This window comes from Loxodonta africana, chromosome 2 (assembly GCF_030014295.1).
Source record: "Loxodonta africana isolate mLoxAfr1 chromosome 2, mLoxAfr1.hap2, whole genome shotgun sequence".
In the NCBI taxonomy this organism is placed as follows: Eukaryota; Metazoa; Chordata; class Mammalia; order Proboscidea; family Elephantidae; genus Loxodonta; species Loxodonta africana.
This window is the reverse complement of record NC_087343.1, coordinates 32,885,624-32,909,517: the sequence shown is the minus strand read 5'-3', so window position 1 is coordinate 32,909,517 and position 23,894 is coordinate 32,885,624.

Sequence of the window (23,894 nt, the reverse complement as noted above, 5' to 3'; positions counted from 1 at the left end):
TAAATATTTAAGCACCCAACAACAGGGCTCCAAAATAAGTAAAGCAAACTCTAACAGCGTTGAAAAGCTTCACTAAATAATCGGAGACTTCAACACACCACTTACGTTGAAGGACAGAGCATCCAGAAAGAAGCTCAATAAAGACATGAAAGATCTAAAGGCCACAATCAACCAACTTGACCTCATAGACATATACAGAACACTCTACCTAACAGCAGCCAAGTATACTTTTTTCCTGGTGTATATGGAACACTTTCCAGAACAGACCACATATTAAGCCATAAAGCAACCATTAATAGAATCTGAAACATCGAAATATTACAAAGCATTTTTTCTGACCATAAAGCCATAAAAGTAGAAATCAATAACAGAAAAAGCAAGGAAAAAAAAAAAATCAAACACATGGAAACTGAACAACATCTTGCTCAAAAACTATTGGGTTATAGAAGAAATTAAGGACAGAATAAAGAAATTCATATGATCAAATGTGAAAGAAAAAGCATCCTACCAGAACCTTTGGGACACTGCAAAAGTAGTGCTCAGAGGTCCATTTATAGCAGTAAGTGCACACATCCAAAAAGAGAGAAAATTATATATTATAAACCTAATCAGAAGTACTGGATGAAGACATATTATAATCTATAGTTCTTAGCTGAGAATAACATCAAAAAAAAAAAAAAAGAAAAAAAAAACTTTTATAAACATATGTATTGCAGAGAACAACCATGAATCCATGAAACATTTCATAACATGGATGAATCTGGAAAGCATTATGCTGAGTGAAATTAGTCACAATGGGAAAAATATTGTATAAGACCACTATTATAAGAACACAAAAAAGGTTTAAATGCACAAGGATGGTTATGAGGTGGGGAAGGAGGGAGATGGGTATTCACTAACTAGATAATAGACAAGAATTATTTTAGGTGAAAGGGTGGACAACACACAATACAGGGGAAGTCAGCACATCTGGACTAAACCAAAAGCTAAGAAGTTCCCTGAATAAAAACAAATACTTTGCGAGACAGAGTAGCACAGGTGGGGGCCTAGTGACCATGGTTTCAGGGGACATCTAGGTCAATTGGCATAATAAAATCTATTAAGAAAACATTCTGCATCCCACTTTGGTGAGTGGTATCTGGGGTCTTAAAAGCTAGTAAGCAGCCATCTAAAATGCATCAATTGGTCCCAACCCACCTGGAGCAAAGGGAAATGAAGAACATCAAAGACAGAAGGAAAATATGAGCTCAGGAGACAGAAAGGGCCACATAAACCAGAGACTCCATCAGCCTGAGACTGGAACAATGGATGGTGCCTGACTACTACTACTGACTGCCTTGACAGGGAAAATAACAGAGAGTCCCTAATGGAGAAGGAGAAAAGTCATGTGCAGAACTGAAACTCTAGGAAAAAGGACAGAATTAATGGTCTGACTGAGACTGAAGGGACCCCAGAGGACGTGGTTCCCAGACTCTCTGTTAGCCCGAAAGTAAAACCATTCCTGAAGCCAACTCTTCAGACAAATGCTAGACTGGACTATAAGACATAAAATGATACTGGTGAGGAGTGTGCTTCTTAGCTCAAGTAGAAACATGAGGCTAAATGGTCAGCTCCTGTCCAAAGAAGAGATGAGATGAGAACGCAGAGGAGGGCAGGAGCTGTTTGAAAGGGCTTGGAAAATACAGGGTCGAGAGGAGAAGTGTGCTGTCACATTACAGGGAGGGCAACTAGTGTCACATAAAAATGTGTGTATAAGTTTTTATATGAGAATATGACTTGAATTATAAACTTTCACTTAAAGCATAATTAAAAAAGAAAGAAAGAAAGAAAAAAGTGGCTGCAGCAGTATATCGACAGGGAACTGCCAGAAATTGAAACCAAATTCAGAATAGGACGTGGAAACAGGGATATCATAACTAATGTTAGATGGATCCTGGCTGAGAGCCGAGAATGCCATAAAGATGTTTACCTGTGTTTTACTGAGCAGGCAAAGGCATTTGACTGTATGAATCGTAACAAATTATAGATAACATTGCAAGGAATGGAATTCTAGAGTACTTAGTTGTGCTCTGAGGAACCTGTATATGGATCAAGAGGCAGTCATTCAAACAGAGCAAGGGGATATTGCGTGATTAAAAGTCAGAAAAGGTGTGATTCAGATTTGTATCTATTAACCATACTTATTCAATCTGTATGCTTGGCAAATAATCCAAGAAACTAGACTACATTAAGAAGAATGGGTCATTGAGATTGGGGGAAGACTCATAAACGACCTGTGTTATGCACAGGACACAACCTTGCTTGCTGAAAGTGAAGAGGACTTGAAACACCTACTGATGAAGATCAAAGACCACAGCCTGTAATTCAGTATGGATTACACCTCAACTCAAAGAAAACAAAAATCCTCACTACTGGACCAATAAGCAACATCATGATAAACAGAGAAAAGATTGAGATTGCCAAAGATTTCATCTTACTTTGATCCACAGTCAATGCTCAGGGAAGCAATAGCCAAGAGAGTAAGCGATATATTACATTTGGCAAATCTGCCGCAAAAGACTTCTTTAAAGTGTTGAAAAGCAAAGATGTCACCTTGAAGACTAAGGTGCACCTGATCCAAGCCATGGTGTCTTCAATGGCCTCATAAGCACATGAAAGATAGATGGTGAGAAAGGAAGACCGAAGAAGAATTGATGCCTTAGAATTTTGATGTTGGAGAAGAATATTGAATATACCATGGACTGCCAAAAGAATGAACAAATCTGTCTTGAAAGAAATACAATCAGAGTGCTCCTTAGAAGTAAAGATAGTAATATTATGTCTCACATATTTTGTACATGTTATCAGAAGGTATCAGTACCTGGAGGACATTATGCTTGGTAAAGTAGAAGGTCAGCGAAAAAGAGGAAGAACTTCAGTGTGTTGGATTGACACAGTGGCTTCAACAATGGGTTCAAGCACAGCAACAATTGTGAGAATGGCACAGGACTGGAAAGTGTTTTGTTCTGTTGTGCATAGGGTTGCTAGGAGTTGGAACCCACTCGATGGCACCTAACAACAGCAAAATGTACAACAGTCTGAAGCATGTCCAAAAACATGTCAAAAGTATGTGAGACAAAGTCTCCCATCCTCGCTTCCAAGGAGAATTCTGGCTGTACTTCTTCCACAACAGACTTGTTCATTCTTCTGATAGTCCATGGTTTTTTCAATATTCTTTGCCAACGTGATAATTCAAAGGCATCAGTTCTTCTTTGGTCTTCCTTTTTCATCGTCCAGCTTTCACATACATATGAGGCAATTGAAAATACCACGGCTTAGGTCAGGCACACCTTAACCCTCAAAGTGATTAGGCCTAAAACTAGAGAAATAAATATATGAACTAGAATTAAGAATTCTGAAGTATGTGTGTGTATATATATATATATATATATAGATAGACAGACTCGACAGCACTGGGTTTTATATATATATTTCACTGTTGATATTGTTAAATGGCTTTGAGTTGGTTCCAGCTCACAGTAACACCATATACAACAGAACAAAATAGTAATTCAGTCCTGCAAAATCCTCACAATCATTGTTACACTTCAGTCCATTGTTGTAGCCACTGCATCAATCCATTTCATCAAGGGTCTTCCTTTTTTGCTGATTCTCTACTTTACCAAGCGTGATGTCCTTCTCCAGGGACTAGTCCCTCCTGATAACATGTCCAAAGTATTTGAGACAAAGCCTTGCCATCCTGGCTTCCAAGATCACTCTGGCTATGTTACTTCCAAGATATACTATATATACATTTACATTTATGGTCGCTTCATTTTGACATGGCTGCTAAGAAAATCCAATGAGGAAAGAGTAACCTTCAATAAGAGGAGCTGGAACAACTGGCTATAAACATGCTATATAATGTAGTTGGACCCATTTCTTACATCATAGCTCAAAATTAACTCAAAATTAATCATCGTCTCACATATAAGAGCTAAAATATGCAATGTTAAAAAAAAAAATCTTTGTGACTTGGGTTAAGCAATGGTTTCTTAGATCTGAAACCAAAGAACAAACAAAACAGAAACAATTGAAATTTTGGACTTCATCAAAATTAAGGACATTTGTATCACAAAAGTAAAAATACAACCCACACAATGGGAGAAATTATTTAAAAATCATATATCTGGTAGGGAATTTTTATCTGGACTATATAAAGAACTCTTCTAACACAATAATGAAAAACCTCAATTTTCTTTTTTTAAAAAAATGCGGAAAGAATACAAATAGAAATTTCTCCAAAGAAGATATATAAATGGACAATAGGCACATGTAATGAAGCTCAACATAATTTAGCCATCACAGAAGTGAATATAAAAATCACATTGAAATACCACTTGTTACCATTTAGGATGTCTCTAATAATAACAAGACAGATAATAACAATTATTGGTAAAAGTATGAAGAAATTTGTTGTGGAAATATAAAACTCAGCCTCTATTAAAAACAAGTTGGCAATTCTTCAAAATCATAAAGATAAGAGTTACCATTGTTATTGCTGTTGTTAGTTGCTTTCAAGTTGGCTCTTATTCACGGAGACCTCATGTAAAACAGAACAAAATATTGTACATCCTACACAATTTTGATGATTGTTGGTATGCTGGAATCCAGTGTTGCTACCAATGTTTATTCTGAGATCCTTCCATATTACAGAGCTCATTTTCAAGCACTATACTGGACAAAGGAGCCCTGTTGTCACAGTGGTTAAGTGCTCACCTGCTCAATGGAAGGTTGGAGATTTGAACCCACCAGCCGCTCTGTGGGAGAAAAATGTTGCAGTCTGCTACCATAAAGATTACAACATTGGAAACCGTATGGGGTGGTTCTACTCTGTCCTACTTGGTCATTAAGAGTTGGAATCAAGTTGAAGGCTGTGGGCTTGGTTTGAGTTTTATATTGGACAATAGTCTGTTGTGATCCATAAGATGTTCACTGGCTAATTTTTGGAAATATATCGCTTGATCTTTCTTCCTAGTCTGTCTTAGTCTGGAAGCTCCTCTGAAACATAGCATCATAACAACACAAAAGCCACCACAGTACAACAACCTGACAGATGAGTGGTGAGAGTTACTATATAACCCAACAATTCCCCTGCTAGGTATATACGCATGGAAAATGAAAGCATATGTCCACACAAAAACTTGTACATAAATGTTCAAGGCAGCATCATTCTTAACAGCCAAAAAGTGAAAACACTCAAAATTGCCATCAACGGTTGAATGGCAAAAAAAAAAAAAAAAAGAAGAAGACATACCCATAAAGTAGAATATTGCTGAATAACAAAAGAATTAAGTACCTGCTACAACATGGAAAAGCCTTGGGAACACTTTGCTTGATGAAAAAATTAATTGACAGCATATTATACGATTATATTTGTTGTTGCTGTTAGGTGCCATTGAGTCAGTCCTGACTCACAGTGACCCTATGTACAACAGCATAAAACACTGCCTGGTCCTACACCATCCTCATAATCATTTCTATAGTTGGCCATATTGTTACAAACATTGTATCAGTCCATCTCATTAAGGGTCTTCTCTTTTGTTGGCCCTCCATTTTACCCAGTGCAATGTCCTTCTCCAGGATTGTTCCCACATGATAACATGTCCACAGTTAGCAGAATGAAGTCTCACTATCTTTGCTTCTAAGGAGCATTCTGGCTGTACTTCTTTACAGACAGATTTGTTTGTTCTTCTAGCAATCTATGGTATATTCAATATTCTTAGGCAACACCATAATTTAAAGGCATCAATTCTTCTCTGATCTTCCTTACTCATCATCCAACTTTAACATGCATATGAGGCAATTGAAACTACCATGGCTTGAATCAGGTGTACCTTAGTCCTAAATGCAACATCTTTGCTTTTCAACACTTTGAAGAGGTCTTTTGCAGCAGATTTGCCAAATGCAATAAATTGTTTAATCTCTTGACTGCTGCTTCTGTGGAGCAAATTAAAATGAAATCCTTGACAACCTCAATTTTTTCTCTGTTTATCATGATGTTGCTTATTGGCCCAGTTGTGAGGGTTTTTGTTTTCTTCATGTTGAGGTGTAATTCATACTGAAGGCTATGGTCTTTGATCTTTAGCAGGAAGTGCTTCAAATCCTCTTCACTTTCAGCAAGCAAGGTTGTGTCATCTGTATATCATAAGTTGCTAAAAAATCTCCCTCTAATTCTCTTGTTGCATTCTTTTTCATATAATCTAGTTCCAAGGATTATTTTCTCAGTACAGAGACTGAATACATATGGTGAAGAGATATAACTCTGACACACACCTTTTCTGATTTTAAACAATGCAATATCTCCTTGTTCTGTCTGAATGCCTCTTGGTCTATGTACAGGTTCTGCATGAGCACAATTAAGTGTCTGTATTTACAAAACATAACTGAATAAGTTATCCAAATCAACAAAAAAGGGTTATCATGAAAATATCAAGTATTTGGAAAATAAGGAATTCATGTCTAAATAACACATAAGATGAAGAAAAACCTTTAAGGAAAAAAAAAAGTATTTTTTAATTAAATGAAAAGTATAACACGATATATCAAATTTGTCCAGTGCATCTAACACATACTTTGGAGTAAATGTGACTTTAAATGATTATATTAAGAAAGGAGAGTAGTATGAAAACAATGATCTAAAATTGTCCCTTATGATACTAGAAAAAAAAAAAAGCAAATTAAATGCAAAGAAAGCTGAAGGGGGTAAATAATGATGGTAAAAAATTAATTTATAAAATCGAAAACATATTAAAATGGAAAAATCAATGAACCCAAAATAGATTTCCTTGGAATCATTATTAAATTATTAAATTGATAAGTCTGTAATAATAATAATAAATCTGTCTTGGATGACAGCCAAAATGCTCCTTAGGAGCGAGGATGGTGAGACTTCACTTATTTTGAACATGTTATCAGGAGCAACCAATCCCCAGAGAAGGACAGAGCGTCAGCAAGAAAGAGGAAGACCCTTAATGAGATGGACTAACACAATGGCTGCAACAATGGGCTCAAGCATAACAACCATTGTGAGGATGATGCAGGACAGGGCAGTGTTTCTTTTTGTTGCTCATAGAATTGCTATGAGTTGGAATCAACTCCATGGCACCTAACAACAGCAACAACAAACTGATTGAGAATAAAAGAAAAGACACAATTTACCAATAACACGAAGAAATTAAGAAACGTTACTAAAGATTTTAAAATTTTTTAAATTATATAAGGAACTTTTTTTTTAATTTATCATAATAACTTCAACCACCAAAACAAAATGTATAAAATCCTTGAAATACATAAATACTCAAAACTGACACAAGAATTGAAAATACAAGTAGACTTATGTTAATATGTAATTAAGTTCCTGATGAAGAAATTTTCAACAAAAAATTCCAGGCCCAAATAAATGAATTCTTCCATAATTTTAGGAAGAAACAGGCTGTTTTAGATAATGGAGGAAGAGAAATCAATTCCGAACTTGTCTGTGGATCACACTCATAACAACAACAAAAAAAAAAACAAGAAGCTACAAATACATACAAATACATTGTAAGAATGTGAAACAATATTCCTCATAAACAAATGCAAAAAATCCTGAAGTAATACAAATTTCATAGATTAATAGAAAAACGCATCATGATTAAGGTAGTTTTTCCTTTGACTATGAGCTTGTTATTACAATTGAAAATCAATCAATACATTTCACCACATTAACAAAAAAAAGGAGTGCATCAACCAAAAAAAATGCAATCTCCATTCAAGAAAAAGACTCTCAACAAACTAGGTATAAAACTAACTTTCATCAATCTGATAGAAGTCTTCTATCAACATACTTGACTTATATTGTTGTTAGTAGCTGTCAAATTGATTCCGACCCACAGTGTGCAGAATAGAACTGCTGCATATGGCTTTCAAGGCTGTGAGATGGCCAGGCCTGTCTTTCCTGTTGCCTCTGGGTGGGTTTAAACCACCAATCTTTCAGTTAGTTGTCAAGCATTTAAATATTTGTACCACTGGATTCAATTTATATCACACTGAGTGTGAAAGATTGAGTGATTTTTCCTTAAGACTGGGAACAAAATATATTCAATTGCTCTAAACTACCATTAATCAACTTTCTACTGGCAGGTTTAGCCAGTGTAATAAGGTTAGGAAAAAATAAAACAAAAGCACAGAGTTTTGAAAGGAAGAAATAAATTTTCTCTTTTTATTTGCATATTACATGATTGCTTGTGTAGGAAATCCTAAGCAATCTACAAACCTAACTACCAGAAAAAAAAAAAAAAAATGTGAATTTAGCAAGGTAATAAGATACATGTTCAGTGTAAAAATACCAATTCTATTTTTTTATGCCAGCAATACAAATTTGTGACATAAAAGTAGTGGAGCAACATATTATGTGTCAGACATGTATATACAGAAATATAAATTAATGATGAAAGAAATTAAAGAACACTCATATAAAGGAAGATGCATAGTATGATAAGGAATTAGATCAGTCAGTATCATAAAGATGCCAATTCTCAGGCTGATACAGGTTCAACATAATCCCAGTAGAAAGGTCACCATGTGTTTTGATATTAAATGCAAAGCTAGTTCTAAAATTTATATGAAAAAGAGGCCAGAAACCCAAAATAATTTTGCAAATGGAAACAAGAAATTTTACACACATGATTTTAACACTTACTCTGAAGCAAAAACAATCAAGACAGTGTGGTATTGACCTAAGTATGGACATAAAGATAAAAGAAACATAATAAAAAGTATAGAAATAGGCACAAATATAAAAGATCAATTGATTTTAACGATGTGCCAATGTAATTTAAGAGGGAAAGTAAATCTAATATGATTGAAAAATATGTACTTTGATGCCTAATTAGCACTACACACAAAAGCATACTTCGATTTGGTCAGAGGCTAAGACATAAACCTGGATGTACATAATTTCTAGAAGAAGTAGTCTTTTCTTCCTGATATAGGCAATGATTTCCTAAAAAGAAAGGCAAAAAAAATCATTAATTATAAAGACAAAAAATATGATTTTGCCTTCATTAGACTTGCTCCTTAGAAGCACGGATGGAGAGACTTTGTCTTGCATTTTTTGGGCATGTTATCAGGAGGAACTATTCCCTGAAGAAGGACATCATGTTTGGTAGAGAGTCTGCGAAAAAGAGTAAGACCTTCAATGAGAAGAACTGATACAGTGGTTGCAACAACGGGCTTAAACATAGCAATGATTGTGAGGATAACTCAGGACCACAATGTTTCCTTCTGTTGTACATAGGGTTGCTATGAGTCAGAACAAACTCAATGGCACCTAACAATAACAACACTGTTCTAAGGAAGATCATTCAAAAGCGGTTACACAGTACATCAATAGGGAACTTCCAGAAATTCAAGCAAGATTCAGAAGAGGACGTGGAACCAGCAAAATTATTGCTGATGTCAGATGGATCTTGGCCGAAAACGGAAAATATCAGGAAGATGTTTACCTGTGTTTTATTGACTACGCAAAGGCATTTGACTGTGCAGATCATAACAAATTATGGATAACATTGCTATGAATGGGAATTCCAAAATGCTTGACTGTATTTATGAACAAACTGTACATAGAAAAAAAGGCAGTTGTTTGAACAGAACAAGGTGATACTGAGTGGCTTAAAGTAAAGAAAGGTGTGCATCAGGGTTGTATCCTTTCACCACATTTATTTTCAATCTTTGTGTTGTTGTTAGGTGCTGTCAAGTCAGTTCCAACTCATAGCGACCCTATGAACAACAGAACGAAACACTGCCTGGTCCTGAGTCATCCTTACAATTGTTGTTATGCTTGAGCTCATTGTTAAAGCCACTGTGTCAATCCACCTCGTTGAGGGTCTTCCTCTTTTCCGCTGACCCTGTACTCTGCCAAGCATGATGTCCTTCTCCAGGGACTGATCCCTTTATGTCAAGCAAATAATCAACCTTTATGGTGAGCTAATAATCTGAGAAGCTGGACTATACGAAGAAGAACACAGCATCAAGATTGGAGGAAGACTTGTATAGATGACACACGCTTGCTGAAAGTGAAGAGGACTTGAAGCACTTACTGATGGATTACACCTCAACATAAAGAAAACAAAAATCCTCACAACTGGGCAAATGATCAACATTATGATAAATGGAGAAAAGATTGAAGTTGTCAGGGATTTCATCTTACTTGGATCCACAATAAACGACCATGGAAGCATCAGTCAAGAAACCAAGCAACGCATTGCATTGAGCAAATCTGCTGCAAAAAAACCTCTTTAATTTAAAGTGTTAAAAATCAAAGGTGTTACTTTAAGGACTAAGGTGCACCTGACTCAAGTGATGGTGTTTTCATTCACCTCATATGCATGCGAATCCTGGACAAGGAATAAGGAAGACCTAAAAAGAACTGATGCCTTCGAATTACAGTGTCCACAAAGAATATTGAACATACCATGGACTGCCTGAAGAATGAAAAGACCTGTCTTGGCAGAAATATAGCCCGAATGCTCCTTAGAAGGAAGGATGACAAGATATTTCTTCTCACGTAACTTGGACATATTATTCAGGAAGGATCAGTCCCTGGAGAAGGACATCATGTTTGGTTACGTAAGGGTCAGCGAAAAAGAGGTGGACCCTCAAGGAGATAGATTGACACAGTGGCTTCAAGAATGGACCCAAACGTAGCAACAACTGTGAGAATGGCATAGGACAGGACAATGTTTAGTTCTGTTGTACATAGGGTTGCTATGAGAGGGAACTGATTCCACGGCACCTAACCACCCCAACAACAGACTGTTAAAAAGCAAAGACACCACTTTAAGGATGAAGATGCCCCTGACCCAAGCCATGGTGTTTTGGAATCGACTGGATGGCATCAGGGTTGATTTTTTTTTTTTTCACATGCTTGTGAAAGCTGGACAATGAATAAGGAAGACCAAAGAAGAAATGATGCCTTTGAATTATAGTGTGTGCTAAGAATATTGAACATAGACTGGTATATTTTATTCTGTTGCTCATAGGATCACTATGAGTTGTCCTTCTTTTATCATTTCTTTCCTGTTTGGATAATCTCCTTAGCCATTCTTTTAGGATAAGTTTGATGGTGACAAATTTTTAATTTTCCTTTACTAAGAGTGTCTTCATTTTCCTTTCATTGCAGAAGAATGTTTTGACTGGACATAGAATTCTAGGTGGACAGTTTTTATTTATTCGTTTGTTTTGTTTCATATTGTCCTCCTTGGTTTCTGACGAGAAATAGACTAACACTTCAAATTGCTTTCCCCTTCAAGTCTTTGGATCCTGTGTAGGGTTTCCTTGGCTTCTTAATATGTAAGTTCATGCACCTTGACAAATTTGGGAAATTTGTATTTATTACTTCTTTGAGTTCTTTTTTAGTCCCACTCTCTTTCTCCTCTTCATCTGATACAATGCCGACACAGATACTATACTTTCTGCTATAATTCCACTATTTATTGCTCTATTTATTGCCTCCTTTTTTATCTTTACTCTCCCTGTTGTTCAGATTGCATAATTTCTACTGTTCTATTTTCTACTTCACTGATTCTTCCCTTTATCTTCTCTAGTCTGCTGATGAGGCCATCCATTGTTTGTCTATTTATTTATTTATTTATTGTAATGATAACATTTTCTGTTCTAAAAGTTTAATTTGGTTTGTCTTTATATCTTCTATTTCTTTGTTGACACATTCTATTCCAAGATTTCCCCCTCATCTTCCATTGACATCAAATATGGGGAGGTGCCTCATTAATGCTGAGTCCTTGTGAGAGTTCTGGCTATCTATATGGTGACAGCACAGTGGTGGTTATCTCACATCTGGGCAAAAGTGACAGTCTCGATTCTCCTCTAGGCCCCCTCAAACCCTTCCCAGAGAGGAGGAAGAAGGACTGACTTATTTCTGCTGGGTGGAGGTAAAAGTTCAAGTTCCCCATGCGGTCTCTTCTGAAATTATGGGATGAGGGAGCAACCTTGTTACTAACTTGCAGAGAAGAAAGTACAGGCTCCTCACTTCTCTGTTGTCTCCCCTTCTCTGACAACATCTCAGCAGATGATGTTGGAGTTCCTTGTTACAGTCTTGTAAATGTAGAAGTCTAGGGTACCCACTCGGCTTCTGCAGGCATGGGTGAATGTAGGATCACTGTTTTCTATTATTCCATTTGGCTGGAATAGTGTATTGTCTTGCTACTCTGCTCCTTTCCTGGTCCTTTATCTAGGGACAGCAGGCTTTTGTTTTTGGTATTTTTTTTGGAGAAGTCTATGGTGGCTGGCATTTCCAGGTTTCTGCCTTCTTCATTTCCCCATTTAGGATATAAGGCAAAAAGAAGTCCATGAAACTTACATCCATGTTGTTTCTATGGTACTAAAGTCTCTAGCTGGTCTGCCTTCTTTCCTCCATCTTTCAGTCTTCTGTTTTCTTATTTATTTGTTTTTAATAATGTCTATTTTTTTTTTTATGGTGTTTAGTTCCACTTAGAGGGAGGAATAGGGAAAAAATATGCTTACTCCATACCCCCAGGGGCCTATTTAAAATGTATTGCTGAGTGAAAGAAGCCTGATACAAAAGTAATATATTGAAAGATTCATTTATGTAAAGTTCTAGAATGAACAAATCTAAGATACAAGGATGATTTTGCTTTGGACAAAGGTAAGTGCTGGTTAATACAAAGGATATTAAGAGAAAGGTTTGGGTTGGTGAGAATTCTAAAAATGGACTGTGGTATTGGTTATGTGGACATATGTATTTGTTACAACTCTTTGACTTATACTTAAATTGGGTACATTTAAGCCTATGTGAAATATAGATTTTTAAAGTTGATTTGAACGATCAGAAATATATTTAACTATTTTTGGAACTAAAACGAAACTTAAATTTAATTATTAGACCCCTATCTCTATCCCCAAAGCCCTGGTGGCACAGGGGTTAAGAGCTGAGCTGCTAACCAAAAGGTCAGCAGTTTGAATCCACCAGCCAGCCTTGGGAAATTCTATAGGGTAGTTCTATTCTGTCCTATAGGGTCATTGAGTCAGAATCAGCTTGACAACGATAGGTTTTTTGATTTTTATCTTTATCATAAAAAGATGATTTTTTTTTAGACAAAAAATTCCAAAGAGACCATATCCACCATACTCACGAAGGAGTCAGAGACTGATGTTAATATTGCAATCTATTCTGATGTTATAACACCTAAACTTAACCAAAAAATTGGGTCTCTCCTATAATAATGTAAGAAGAGCTATAACATAAGAATCCCTGAAAGATCAAGTATTGACTATCTCTTAACATAACTTCAGAGATCATACTGAGTTGCTGTTGTTAGGTACCGCTGAGTTGCTTCTGACTCAGAGCAAACCTATGTGCAGCAGAATGCAACACTGCTCGGTCCTGCAACATCCTCACAGCTGTTATGCTTGAATCGATTTTTGCAGCCACATTGTCAATCCATCTCGTGGAGGGTCTTCCTCTTTTTTGCTGACCCTCTGTTTTACCAAGCATGATCTCCTTCTCCAGGGACTGATCCCTTCTGACAACTTGTCCAAAGTATGTGAGACACGGTCTGGCCATCCTTGCTTCCAAAGGGCGTTCTGGCTGCACTTCTTCCAAGACAGGTTTATCTGTTCTTTTGGCAGCCCATGATATATTCAATATTCTTTGCCAACACCACAATTCAAAGGCATCAATTCTCCTTCAGTCTTCCTTATTCCTTATCCAGCTTTTCACATGCATATGAGGAGATTGAAAACACCATGGCTTGGATCAGGCACATCATAGTCCTCAAAGCGACAGCTTTGCTTTTCAACACTTTAAAGAGATTTTTGAAGCAGATTTTCCCAATGCAATATGTCTTTTGATTTCTTAACTGCTGCTTCCATGGGCGTTGATTGAGAATACAAGTAAAATGAAATCCTTGATGACTTCAATCTTTTCTCTGCCTATCACGATGTTGCTTATTGGTCCAGTTGTGAGGATTTTTGTTATCTTTATGTTGAGGTGTAAATCATACTGAAGGCTGTGGTCTTTGATTATCAGTAAGCACTTTAAGTCCTCTTCACTTTCAGTAAACAAGGTTGTGTCATCTGCAGGTTGTAAATGAGTCTTCCTCCAATCCTGATGTCTGGTTCTTCTTCATATAGTCCAGCTTCTCAGATTATTTCCTTGGCATACAGATGAATAATTATAGTGAAAGGGTACAACACTGATGCACACCTTTCCTGACTTTAAACCATACAGTATCCCCTTGTTCTATTTGAAGGGCTGCCTTTTGATCCATGTACAGATTCCTCAGGAGCACAATTAAGTGTTCTGGAATTCCCATTCTTCACAAAGTTATCCATAGTTTGTTATGATCCACACAGTCGAATGGCTTAGCATAGTCAATAAAACACAGGTAAACATATTTCAGGTATTCTTTCTTTTCAGCCAGAATCCATCTGACATCAGCAATGATATCCCTGGTTCCAGATCCTCTTCTAAATCTGGCTTGAATTTCTGGCAGTTCCCTGTCTATATACTGCTGCAGCCACTTTTGAATGATCTTCAGCAAAATTTTTCTTGCATGTGATATTAATGATATTTTTTTGATAATTTCCACATTCAGTTGGATCACCTTTCTTGGTAAGGGACATAAATATGGATCTCTTTAGGTCAGTTGGCTAAGTAGCTGTCTTCCAAATTCCTTGGCATAGATGAGTGAGCATTTCCAGAGCTTCTTGTGTTTGTTGAAACATCTCAACTGGTATTCCGTCAATTCCTGGAATCTTGTTTTTTGCAAATGCCTTCAGTGCAGCTTGGACTTGTTCCTTCAGTACCATCGGTTCCAGATCATATGTTACCTCCTGAAATGGACCAATTCTTTTTGGTATAGTGACTTGTGTATTCCTTTCATCTTCTTTTAATGCTTCCTGCATCAATATTTTCCCCATATAATCCTTCAGTATTGCAACTTGAGGACTGAATTTTTTCTTTAGTTCTTTCAGCTTGAGAAATACTGAGCATGTTCCTCCCTTTTGATTTTCCATCTCCAGGTCTTTGCACATGTCATCATAATACTTTACATTGTCTTAAGCTTCCCTTCAAAATCTTCTATTCAGTTCTTTTGTCATCATTTTTCCCTTTTGCTTTAGCTACTTGATGTTCAAGGGCAAGTTTCACAGTCTTTTCTGACATCATTTTGGTCTTTTCTTTCTTCCCGGTCTTTTCTTTCTTCCCTGTCTTTTTAATGATCTCTTGCTTTCATCATGCATGCAGTCCTTGATGTCGTTCCACAGCTCTCTAGTCTTAGATTATTAGTGTTTAACACGTCAATTCTGTCCTTGAGATGGTCTCTAAATTCAGGTGGGATATACTCAAGGTTGTACATTGGCTCTAGTGAACTTGTTCTAATTTTTGTATTTCAACTTGAACTTGCATATGAGTAATTGGTGGTCTGATCCTCAGTCAGCCACTGGTCTTGTTCTGACTGATGATATTGAGCTTTTCCAGCACCTCTTTCCACAGATGTAATGAATTTGATTCCTATGTATTCCATCTGGCAAGGTCCATGTGTATAGTTGCAGTTTACGTTGGTGAAAAAAGGTATTTGCAATGAAGAAGTCTTGGTCTTGCAAAATCCAATCATGGGATCTCTGGCATTGTTCCTGTCGCCAAGGTCATATTTTCCAACTACAAATCCCTCTTCTTTGTCTCCAGCTTTCTCATTCTGGTCACCAGTAATTATCAGTGCATCTTGATTGAATGTTCAATGAATTTCAGACTGCAGAAGTTGGTAAAAATCTTCAATTTCTTCATCTTTGACCTTAGTGGTTGGTGCATAAGTTTGAATAATAGCCGTATTAACTGGTCTTCCTTGTAGGCATATGGACATTATCCTATCACTGACAGCATTGTACTTTAGGATAGATCTTGAAATGTTCTTTTTGATGATGAATGCAATGCCATTCCTCTTCAAGTTGTCATTCCCAGCGTAGTAGATTGCCCAGTTCAAAATGACCAATACCGGTGTCCATTTTACTTCACTAATTCCTAGGATATGAATGTTTATGAGTGCCATTTCATTTTTGACAATTTCCAACTTTCCTGGGTTCATACTGAGTACATTCCACGTTCTGATTATTAGTGGATGTTTGCAGCTGTTTCTTCTCATTTTGAATTGTGCCACATCAGTAGATGAAGGTTCCGAAGGCTTGACTCCATCTACGTCATTAAAGTTGACTCTAGTTTGAGGAGGCGGCTCTTCCCCAGTTTTTGAGTGCCTTCCAACCTGAGGGGTTCATTTTCCAGCAGTGTGTCAGACAATGTTCCACTACTATTCATAATGTTTTACTTGCTAATTCTTTTGAGAAGTAGACTGCTGGGTGCTTCTTCCTAGTCTGTCTTAGTCTGTAAACTCAACGAAATCCTGATGGTATTTGAGTTCTGATGGCATATCTTCCAGCATCACAGCAACACACAAGCACCCAGAATAGGACAATAGGACAAATTCACAGTCACATGGGGGTTATACTGAGTAAAAGTTTTTAATGAATATGTATCAAAAAATATATATTTTTTTAAATATTCTGCTACTTCTGATACTCCACTCTGACTCTTACTCATGGTTTAGACTCTCTTGTACACTGATGCTATTTTGATCCCAGATGGTACTATTATGGATTGAATTATACCCCACCCAAATATATATAAATATATATAAATATATATATATATATATATAAACAAACACATAAACAACTTCACTCTTGGTACCTGTAAACATGCCCTTGTTTGGTGACAGCATCTTTGAAGATGTTATAAATCAACATGAGATACTAGAGTATACTAGGGTTCTGTGGGTTTTAATCCAATATTCATGGTATCCTTATAAAAAAGGATAAAAGAGGGAGACAAGTGCTGAGTAAAGACAGCCACATAAAGATAAAGGTATAGAAATTGTTGATTTACACACCAATCAATGCCAATGTTTTCTGGTGAACTTCAGAAGATTGGATAAGTATAACATGGCTAATACTCTTATTTTGGACTCCTATGGCCTGGTGATCTGCTTCTGGCGATTTGCTTCCATAAAGGTTACAACCCAGAAAAATCTATGAGGCAGTTCTGCTCTGTAACACATGAGGTCTCCAAGAGTCTGAATTGACTCAGTGCCCATCGGTTAATGGATATACTCCAGAACTGTTAGACAATTAATTTCTGTTCCTATGAGCCCAAACCAAACCCACTGCCGTCAAGTTGATTCCAACTCATAGCAACCCTGTAGGACAGAGTAGATCTAACTCATAGGGCTTCTAAGGCTATAACTTTTACAAAAGCAGACTGCCATATCTTTTTCCCACAGAGCAGCTGGTGAATAAACTGCCATCCTCTTGAGTGCTTAACTGCTGTGCCACCGATACTTCTGTTCTGTTCCAAAAAGCCTCCCTGTTCTTAATATTTTGTTATGACAGTCTTAGTTCAGCAAGATTGGTTTCTCTAGCAGTGTGTGACTAATCCATTATCAATGTCTTGCTGATATCTTAAAATTAAAAAATAAAATAAAATAAAATTACTCTTATCTTTTTCACTGAAAAAATCCTACATCAATTCATGCTGACCTTAGCCATTATTCCCATTACTACACTATGGCAGGTGCTATATGTAGGTAATTCTATATCATAACAGGAAGTACTTAGGGCATGTTGTTGTTGTTGTTAGGTGCCTTCGAGTCTATTCTGACTCATAGCCTTCCTATGTATGACAGAACGAAACTCTGCTTGGTTCTGCACCATCCTCACAATCATTGTTATGCTTGAGCTCATTGTTGCAGCCACTGTGTCAACCCATCTCATTGAGGGTCTTCCTCTTTTTTGCCGACCCTCTTCTCCAGGGACTGATCCCTCCCAATAACATGTCCAAAGTATGTGAGACATAGCGTCACCATCCTTGCTTCTAAGGAACATTCTGGCTGTACTTCCTCCAAGACACATTTGTTCCTTCTTCTGGCAATCCATGGTATATTCAATATTCTTCATCAATACTGTAATTTAAAGGCATCGATTCTTCTCAGGTCTTCCTTATTCATTATTTATCTTTTGCATGCACATGAGGTGGCTTGGGTCAGGCACATCTTAGTCCTTAAAGTGACGTCTTTTCTTTTTAACACTTTAAAGAGGTCTTTTGCAGTAGATTTGCCAAATGCAATGAATTGTTTGATTTCTTGACTGCTCCTTCCATGGGTGTTGATTGTGGATCCAAATAAAATGAAATCCTTGAAAACTTCAATCTTTTCTCTGTTTATCATGATGTTGTTCATTGGCCCAGTTGTGAGGATTTTTGTTTTATTTATGTTAAGGTGTAATCCACCCTGAAGGCTGTAATCTTTGATCTCCATCAGTAAGTGCTTCAAGTCCTCTTCATTTTCAGCAAGCAAAGTTTTGTCATCTGCTTATCACAGGTTGTTAGTGAATCTCTCTCTCTCCAATCCTAATGTCCCATTCTTCTTCATAGAGTCCAGCTTCTTGGATTATTTGCTCAGTATACAAATTGAGTAACTGTATGGTGAAAGGATACAACCATAACTCACACCATTCCTGACTTTAAACCACACTGTATCCCCTTGTTTTGTTCAAGCGAATGCTTCCTGATCTAAGTACAGGTTCCTCATGAGCACAATTAAGTATTCTGGGTTGTTATCTGATGTTACTGATTTTCTAACTAGAGGAAATTTTGATTTGGTTTTTGGAAATTCCCTAAACTTCTGTTTATCTGGAAATGTACTGATTTCACCATCATATTTGAGAGACAGTTTTGCTAAATACATAATTATTGGCTGGCATCTTTTTTTTTTTTTTTTTTCTTCAAGGCTTTATATATATCATCCCATTGCCTTCTTGCCTTCATGGCTTCTGCTGAGTATTCTGGGCTTAGTCTTATTGACTCTCATTTGTAGGTGACTTTTAGTTTATCCCTAGCCACTCTTAAAATTTTCTCTTTATCTTTGGTTTTGGCAAGTGTGATTATAATATGTCTTGGTGACTTTCTTTTGGGATCCACTTCGTGTAAACATCTTGGATAGGTATCTTCTCATCTTTCACGATATCAGGGAAGTTTTCTACCAACAAATCTTCAACAATCCTCTCTGTATTTTCTGTTATCCCTCCCTGTTCTGGTACTGCAATCACCATAGTTTATTCTTCTTGATATAGTCCCACATAATTCTTAGCATTTCTTCAGTTTTTAAAATTCTTTTATCTGATTTTTCCTCAAATATGTTAGTGTCTTCAATCTCACTGATTCTGACTTCCATTGCTTCAGTTCTGCTCCTATGACTTTCTATTGAGTTGTCTAATTTTGAAACTTTATTGTTAATCTTCTGGATTTCTGTTTGCTGTCTCTCTATGGATTCTTGCAGCCCATTAAATTTGTCATTACGTGCTTCTCTAATCTTTTTAAGTTCCTCTATTGCTTTATCTGTGTGCTGCTTGGCTTGTTCTGCCTTTTGCCTGGTCTCCTTCCTGATCTCTTGAGGAGTTCTATATATTAACCTTTTGTACTGTACATTTGTAATTCTAGGAAGTTGTCTCCATCCAGAAGATTTCTTGATTCTTTGTTTTGGGAGCTTGTTGAAGCCATCATGGTCTGCCTCTTTATGTGATTTGATATTGACTGTTGTTTCCTAGCCATAAAAAGTTGTTTTATTTATTTATTTTGTGTTTGCTTACTGTGTCCTGGCTACTTGTTTTGTTTTGATATCCCCAGATAGGCTACATGAGTGAGCTAGTTTGATTATTGCTGGCTTTGAAGCTCTAACATCCTGTTGCCAGATGGTTAGAGCACTTACTAGTTATGTGAGCCCAGCAGTCCATTTATTTTTCTTATATGGTTTCAAGTAAGGTATTCAGGTAGTTGGTCACCCAGTGTGTGGTACAGGCTCTCACCTATAGTCCTAGACCAGCAGGGGTGATTGATGTAGGCACAGGTATCTGGCTGCTTTGGGGGGTCATGCACTGAGCAAGGCAAGTGGCTGACAATGACCACTTAGTGTCTGTGAGGAAAGTGTGTCCCTATTCTCTAGAGTGCCTAGGTGGGTGAGTTTTGCAGCCAGACTATGGGCATTCAATTCTGTTGTCTGTAAGGACTGGGAGGCATCACTTATTCTAGGATCCCTGTCACAGGTGGCAGGGTGACGTAGGTGGAGCCAGCAGTTCTCAGACACCTGATGTGGGTAGGTGAGGACGTACTTAATAGGCAGAGTGGTGTCAAATATCACGAATCTGCCTTTCCATCATATAGCTGAAACAGTTGAAGTTAGACTTCAGGTATATGCCCTGTTGTACTGTGCTAATGAGGGCCTATGCTGTTGAAATGGACCCACGCATGTCTATGCAAGAGTGAAAGTCATTCAAAGTGTGTGGATCTCTTATGCCTGTGCGTAGGCAGAAGAGCTGTTTCTGCCCAGAGTTCCCAATTTGGATAGACAGCAGATTATTTTTTGCATTTGTTAATTTGTTCCTTCTCCGAGGCTGGGAGAATGGCTCAGAGCTCATGATGGGTCCTCCTTTGGGCCCAGGGGGCACACCACTCTCTGAAGTTGGCTTGGGCCCAGTGCAGACTGGGAAGGGAGCAGATAAGTGGGAGACAGTTTTTTTCCAAAGGGGTATTATTTTATCTTCATGGTAGGTTAGACGAATGTAGTTACCTTTTGCCAACTGAGTGTCATTTTTTGCTGTTTCTGGAGGTGGAAGTACACTCTGCACCACTGGGTCTCTCCTGATGTGGAAAACTTTTTCTGAATGCCACTGCTTGCTTCACCGCTGGTGTCAGCTGATCCCAGCCTGCAGGGTGCCGGTTCCTGCCAAGTCAGTTCTGGCAACTCTTTGCTGCTTATGAACCATTTCTCCTGCATGAATCTTTTTTTTGTTTTTGTAAGAACCATCTCTCCCTCTCCCTGCTGCTCAGTCTTATTTCTCTATTTTGCCTTTGAGGTTCAGGTCTCCTATTTTGTCATATACAAATTGAACCACTTGTTTTTTTGGCTTTTTGTTGTAAGAGGGATCACCGGAAGCATCTGAATACGCTACCACCTTCGCCATCTTAGAGCCACCTCTGTTATATTCTTCTCTCAATCTTTTTTTTTTTTTTCCCAATATTCTCTGACTCTGTTATCATTGCAAAGTGCAATTTTGTTTCATATTCTATTTGTCCATCCCAGTCCTAAAACTTCTTGTAGACTTGACTGAGGCCTTCATTTCAATGACATCAAGGTTCAAACTCTCACTTTAATCCTGTTTCTTTCAATCCCTTTTAGAAAAAAAAAAAAAAAAAAAATTTAGAAGCTGTTGCTAAATGTACTCCCCAAAAAAACCTGATTCAGACAAATCTGCCTCAGACTTGATTTCCAAAGTAACGCAACCTAATATAGCTTCCAATTCTATCAAATCCTTTTCTTTACTACCAAACCTGTATTCCACAGATCAGTGCTATTATTGACTACCAACTTCCACTCTCCACTTTGTACTTCACCAACTCACCTTGACAGTCATTAGGAACTTGAAAATAGGTTACCTAGAATTGCTGTCTTTGTGGCAAGAACGCAAGTACCTCCAACAGATGATTCATTTGGAGCAGAGAGAAGGCACAATATAAATTGTGAGATCATTATATCTACTTCATTTTTACACTTGATTACATAAGGGACTTCTGCTTGTTAAACCCAGTGGTTTCAGTGTAAAGTTATACAGGAAGTAATACCTACATCCTGCATAAGTCTTTTTTAGTTTGTTTTTTAAGAAGACAGATTAATTTTAAAAAATGGATTGAATAATATAGTCATAATTTTTAAACTTCAAAAATTATAAAAAGTTTTACGCATGATTGTGCCATTTTGAGCCAAATTTAAAAATCTATTAAATCTGTTTATATTTGAATTCCAGATTTCCCACATGATTTTCTCTCTTAGTTCTTCCTCTGAACTCTATCCTGCACCTGCTCCTTATAGACAGCCAGGACATTTATATCATTTTATTACAATTGGATTTTATAACCCCCATTATAATATATCCAGGATTTACGAATCACTAAACTGACTTTTAAGTTAGCTCTATTGTATTAAAAGTATGTCAGCATATTTAATTAAAGCTAGAGTGAAAGAGAATCTCCCCTCTCCTAAAGATGATTATTCTAGAAACATCCCTTAAATTCCAGATCATCACCCACCACGCTGTTGCAAACCTTATACGATAGGAACACCAACGTGTTGGAACACTTAATCAGAAGTAATTTGTAATTGGTAACTCTGTGGTGTCAGTCTTTAGAGTAAAATACAGGATTTGAATTAGTCGAGCATATCGTTAAGAGTTGCCTATGTGAGAGACATGAGATGAGGAAAGGCACGACCATAGGTATGAGCAATATGTGCGTATGTGTGTGCCATTGCAAAATTGGGTGACCTAGTAAGAGTGGCCTAGGTAGAGATGTTGGTTTGCATGGTCTAAAACTAGGAGTGACTCTGGAATGAACTAATTCTGCTAGTTAACAAAAAGCTTTAGATTCCAATTCAAGGAGTTAATTTGATGACAAAGGCATTATAAAATGATAATTTTGTGTAAAATGAATTAAAGTTGGCACCTTTTCTTAAAGTAGATCCAATCAGAGAGACCAGAGTGAGCAGACTTTGAGAGGAGAAGCAAAAAGTCTTCTAGCCTGGGAATGTGGCGTATTGAACACAACGTAAAGATGAAAGAGAGTAGTTTAGGAAAAGAAGAGGTGCAAGAGCAGTAGGAGGATAACTTTCCTTTTATGAAAGTGAAATTTATGTCATCGGGAGAGAAGTCAGGTGCACATATTTTAAAGGTAACTCTAAATACGTAACTACAGAAGTAAAACGATAGAATAGTGTTGGTAAATGTGAGAGCGGTCACATGAAGGTGGTGGTTGAAATCATAAAAGCAAATGAGCAGCTTGGGAGAAAAAGTAGTCAGAGAAAACAATTGGACAGTGAGCTTAGGCTGAGTTTTGGATAATATTCTGAGCAAAAATTCACTCACTACTCAACAGAAACTCGCTTGCTAGGGAGAAACCTGTGCTATAGCAAACTACCCCAAGAGTCTGCACTAAAGAAAATAAATGGTTTGAACACTTTTACTACTTGCCTGCCATCTGTTATTAATTGCACTGACTGAGTGAGTGACTATTTGTGCAGCTGCTATAAAGTGAACTAAATTTCAGGGATAAAAAAATATATGGCATTCATAGAGGTAGAAGTAAGGTTGATGATTAAATGAAATACGTAGAAAGGCCTCAGTTTTAAATTGCACTTTAACTTCTGGGGTTGAAAATATTTTTCATACTTGCAGCAAAATCCATTTAGCTATATTTATAACATAAGAGAACAAAACTAGACACACATAATTCAAAAATTGCAGCATCTAGAAACTTTCTTTCTGATAAATTCTTAGAGTACAATTAAGGATATCTGTTGTAATATAGAAATGATTGAGTTATATTTTATTTTTGTTTTTATTTAGCAGAGACCATAATAGTGACTTTTTAAATATGAAATCTAGAAGATCTGTGAATTAGATTCTAAAAAAGAATATTTAATGGTCAACAACTCTTAAACTTGTGATCATGTCTAGTTCAGATAATGTGATACATTAACAGACTTTCCTTTTTATGTTAAATTACATACAGGATAAATAAGGGAAAGAGGAACAAATTTGATGAAGTTGTTATTTTGGAAAGAAACATATCAGTAACCAATCTTAATACTAATGAAAAAATTCAAGTTTTACTCTGTCATTGTATAAAGATGTTGAAAACATTCTCATAAATGTATGTGGAAATTTACTCTGCCACTATT